At 41.8% G+C, this 5,295-nt stretch overlaps 1 long non-coding RNA gene across 1 annotated transcript; it reads left to right on the plus strand.

The window, feature by feature from the left end:
• On the plus strand, positions 1–976 carry LOC122414717 (uncharacterized). The gene is made up of 3 exons (XR_006261805.1): positions 1–224; positions 314–513; positions 633–976. It is a non-coding gene; the product is annotated as an uncharacterized lncRNA (long non-coding RNA).
• The last annotated feature ends 4,319 nt before the right edge of the window (positions 977–5,295 follow it).

The raw sequence follows: 5,295 nt of genomic DNA on the forward strand, positions 1-5,295 counted from the left end.
TTGTCCTGGAATCTGTCAAATCGGATGGCTGTCAAATTTCGTCGAAATCTTTGCCCTTCGACGGGCTCAATCGGATTATTTTTGGTCGCAAGTTTTATTCGATTTTTCGAATGCTTCGAAGAATCCTTCAGATTTCTTCCAGTGTCCCGAGACTCCCAGCAACGGCGCTGACCGACGAAAACAATTTTTAGCTCGTCTCGAGCTCAAATTCAGCTGGAATATACGTTGGTTCAATCGCTGTTTCTCAAAACACCAATGAATTTGGTCCCTCTTTTGAAAAATCATGAAAGTGAATTTTTCTTTCGAAATTTAGGTAGTTTGGAGAGCATTCGAGACTCGAATTGAAATGAAACGTAATGGAGCAATCCGGTGGATATTTTGGGGCCGCCAATGAACGGGGGATCGGAAGCATTTATGATTGAGCACAATTTCGGACTGCGGAAAAACTCGGCGAAGAATTTTTATGGACCGTCCTGAATTTTCAGTGCGACGAACAAAAGTTAAACTATTTCGGTAACTACGCGGGGCTAACCGCATTTATTTTAATTCGAGTTAAGCCACAATAATGTTGCCAACTCGATTCATTTTGTTGGAAATTAGTTCATTCGACTGGTTTCACTTGATTGTTTCAGCGGTCCGTATTACCCCGGACTTCCCATATATCCCCGATGTGTTTCTCTCTAACGAGAACACGCGATCCTCAGGGAGACTCGTACTTCGATGCGTACACGAGGATTTCCATGTTTCATCAAAAGCCTCAAGCATTTGTTGCGATTTTTCTCGGAGCCGGAACACTCGACACCAAAAATCCATTTTTCTTGTTCAAAAGTACAAAAACTTTGAAAATAACCATTTTTTAAGAGCTCCAAATTGGAAGAATCAAACAAATTGATTCCCTTCGAAAAATCAGCCTTAGAAATGAATTTTTCTCATTCAGCAGTCCAAAACCGCAAAAAAAAAAAAAATCTTCCAAAATACCGAGAAAAATGAATAAATTCGACGAGGATGAAACTTTTACAATTTAAAAAAATTCTCACATTTGACAGTCAACACCAAAAATCCATTTTTCTTGTTCAAAAGTACAAAAACATTGAAAAGAACAATTTTTTAAGAGCTCAAAATTGGAAGAATTAAAAAAATGGGTTCCCTTGGAAAAATCAACCTTGAAAATGAATTTTTCTCATTCAGCAGTCCAAAACCCCAAAAAAAATCTTCCAAAATACCGAGAAAAATGAATAAATTCGAGGAGGATGAAACTTTTACAATTTTTTAAAATTCTCACATTTGACGAAAGTCTGAAGTAATTTAGGGACTCTCCTAAGAGCTGATAACGTGAAAAATAGTGAAAAAGAAGTAGTGTTGAAAAATCAATATTAAAAGCGATGATTTGTTTTCGTGTCTAGGAAAGCTGGAGAATACGTTGAAAATAATAAGAAGGAAAAGGATTGGATTCGAGGACACTGAAACTTTGATCGTTTTTCGTAAGGGAAACACAATTGGAAGAGTTTCGACAGATTTGAACGGATCCGAGGGCACGTCGAGTACTCGAGCGAAAAAGGAGAAGCGACGCCGGAGCATTTGGAGGGAGAAATTCGACGTGAAAAGACTTCTATACTGTCTTTATGTACGAAGGATAGAGCGGATATATTCTCTCTCGAATTAGAAACGTTCCTGATCGAGGGATGCGCGATTCCTCTCATAGCAGAGCATAAAGAAAGAGAATGAGAGAGAGAGAGTTTGTAATTTGACATCGTCTTACAAAAGCCTTGTCCTTTTGCCGAGGGAGTATGCAAGTGTGGCATTGAAGACTGGATCGCAGAAAAAGGGAGGCTTTTTCTCGTCGTTCAGTAGTCCGTGAGATCTAATTGAGGTTCAGTCAGGAGGAAAATTGTTCAGACATTTTTTCAGGATCTGGAAACAACGGGAGGGAAATAATGGTTTCGGTATTTGAAAAAAAAAAAAGACGAAATTTGCTCTCAGAAACAGAGATAATGAAATTTTGTGCGAAAGTGTGTTCTCGCTCGACGAGATATTCATACTTGACAGGGCGATTGGTCAAGAGAGCTTTGCCACGTTGAGTAATTGACGAGAGCGACGAGAGTGTAATCGAGTAAAATTGCCGGAGAGTTTTCATCCGGCGAGTAATTATAAGCGTCCTCGCCAAGTCCCGGGGTCAAAGTGTGTCCTCAGGATTGAGATACGAGCTACAGAATCGATCGTCTCAATATCGGAGCTTGGATTAAAATGAATGACTTTTTTTTAGACCGTCCTGCTGCTGGTCTAGTTCAGACCTTTTTAATGTCACGCTGCCTCACCACGGACATCCCGACTCGCTTTTTTTTCCTCTCAAAACTTCCATTTCTTTGGTAAATTACATTTTTTTTATGAGCAAGAAAAAGCTGTATAATCTTTAAGGCGTCGAGCACCAAATCCTCTTTTATATTCTCAAAAGTCTATTTTATTTGAGGCGAACAACATTTTTTCGTAAGCCCAAAAATACTTGAGCCAAGGACTTGAAATATGTAAAAGTTCCGATCACTTCGAGGCACCTTAAATAATTAAGTTTCATGGCATTTTTCAAGTGCGTGAATTTTCATTACAACTACGATTAAGCATAAATGGTATTACGAAATAGAATCTTGATGGGATTCAAAATCCCATGAAAATTGATAAGCCTCCTCTCGGGTTTATCGTTGAGCCAAACGGATTTAATAAATCGCGTTTAATCGACGATCATTAACCTCGAAACGAGCTGTCGTTATTTCCCGTTAAATAATTCGGCCTAAACAATCGGTTGTCTTGCCGCATTATATTTCGTGGATGTAAGCACCCTCACAAATTTCATGGAAATGCGAGAGCGCGCTGTGTTTCCATAATGCGACGATAAACAACTTTCGACAGTTATATCAATGTCGAATCTGCGACAATGATCCCAGCCCATATACTCGAACGTTATTATAATTAACTCTCTTAGAAATCGACAATCACGCTCAGTCGTCAGCATGTTATCGATGAGCGATATAATCGTTCGCTGATCCTGCTGAGAATTCCAAATTTTAATTACTGCACTGCTCGCACGAAGTCGATGAAAATCGATCTCGTTGCGGTTAGTCTCGATCGAGCCAAGAGCAATTTCGCGAGTGTTTTTATTCGTAAAACGTTTTCGGAAAGAGAAAAGAAGAAAAAAAATCTCGAAGCTTTGCAATAGATTTTCGTAGCAAGTTTCTTTTGTTGAAAGAGTACAAAAAATTCGACGTTTCTGGTACGTTAATTTCGTGGGCTTTTTTAGGTTAGGAAACGGCTAAAAAATGCTGCGAACGTAACAATGGAAAGAAAGAAGGTTTTTGTTGAGCCTGAGCGATGGGATTGAAAAAATAATGATTCCAACATTTTGCACATCTTTTGGTACGTATGTTATTTCAATCTCGTTTCGCCCTCTTTTGGGGGCTGAGCGAGCGAGTACGCGAAAGTGGCTGATGCCGAATGCCTCGGGATCGTGTGCACGTGTGCGGGGAACGGATGCTTTTAGTGATAAATAAAGAAAAAAAAAAGAAAAAAGGAGGAAAAGGAGGGTGAGAAAAGAAATTCGTACAAGAATCTGCGTACCGTGGGATAGAACGGTCAGCTGCTACTACAGCAGCTCGCGCAGCCGATCGATGGCCCAGTGGCGCTTCCTACAGGTATACCTTCGTGCAGGCCGAACCTTCTCTGTTTCTCTTGAAGCTTACCCGTGACTTTGGTCTCGCTCGTGGCCTCACGACTCGACACTTTCATATGTACGTTTTTCTCCTCTCTCTCTCTCTCTCTCTCTCTCTCTCTTTCTCCCCCCTCATTTCTCTGTTTCCACTTTTCCCTCTTTTCTTTTTTACTTCAACATGCCTGCGACGAGGAGTTCACGAATTTTTGTCCCGGACAACCATAACCTCATCATTTTTCTCCGCTTCTTTTTTCTTCCCTCCCCTTTTTTGCCTCCGAGCCAGTTTTCAAGATTTATTCGTTTAAGGGCTTCGCTTTAAGGAGGCGCAGCGAGGGTGGCAACTCGCAGCAAATAGTGCGAGACAAGGAGCTCCCTACTCCCTGCTCGGAGGCTGGGCTAAATGTTGCCGCGCGCCCGCCGCTTATACTCACACGACCCGAATCCGCGCTACCGACGCACGTGTAAATAGTATTTCCAAAATTTCGAGCCTGATACTCCTCCATCCTAATTTATGAGATTGCTTCTTCGAGGACTGTTACGCGTTATCGCAGGAACAAATTATCTCGCAGAATGAATTCTGCGCCCTTTCGGTATGGGTGGGGGGGGGGGGGGGGGGGGGAAGGCGATCGCGTCTCGAGGATTCGAAAAAGCTTACTTTTTTTTAGAGTGGACCCAAAGAAATTCAGTTCCGAGTAGCAATTCTAAAAGTTCATCGAATTAATGATTTTTTTTCAAGAAAATACACTTTTTCTCGCCCGATGCTACGATTTGTAACGCTGAAAGATAATGAGCGTCGCTGTCACTTTTTATTGGCGGATCGCTATCGAAGACACTTGCATTCCGTCGGTTGTAACTCTCGATAGCATAACCTAGAATATTACTTTCTACGCAATTACATTTCTGCAATTAGCTCCGAGGGGAAAGACGAAAAAAAGAATGTTCTAGTCGTAATTACGAGAGTGGTTATAGTCCGGAGGATTTACAAGGGGCAACGGTTTTTGAGCTCAATGTTTATCTCGTGAATCAAAAAGAATTTTGTCGGAGTGTATCAAATTATATTTCCACTGTTCAACTAAGCGCGTGTCGAGGGGAGCCTCGAAGTAATTTTCGAAAATGCGTAAAGAAACTTGATAAAGTGATTTTCGAAAGAAATGATTTGAGCGGATTAATTAAAGTAAACGATCGTTAAGAGAAGTTGAAGAAGAAGCTTTTCGAACGAGTTTTTCAAAGTTCGAGAAGCCGGACGAGGAGACATAAAACGTTTTATGACAAAATGGAGGAGAATTTTTCTTCGCGTTCCAAAAGTCGGCAGTGATTTTATAAGGAGTTTATAAGTAAAAGCATTGACTCGAAGAAAGAAGATTTTGGTCGAGTTTGTCCGCCGTCTCCTTCTTCCGTTTGAACCCCTCGAATATGGATAACCCCTCGCGGCCTAACCCTCGGCGCTTCTCGTCAGCGCCGCCACCCGCGCACGTTCGAGCCTCCACCACCACTGAGCGCCGTCTCGTTTCATCGTTAGGCGGCGGTCTCTCTCGCGCTCGCTCGGTTTATGGTTGAGCAACGAGGCGATGCAGCAGCACCAGCATCGTCGCGAGCCA

Source organism: Venturia canescens, chromosome 8 (genome assembly GCF_019457755.1).
Source record: "Venturia canescens isolate UGA chromosome 8, ASM1945775v1, whole genome shotgun sequence".
In the NCBI taxonomy this organism is placed as follows: domain Eukaryota; kingdom Metazoa; phylum Arthropoda; class Insecta; order Hymenoptera; family Ichneumonidae; genus Venturia; species Venturia canescens.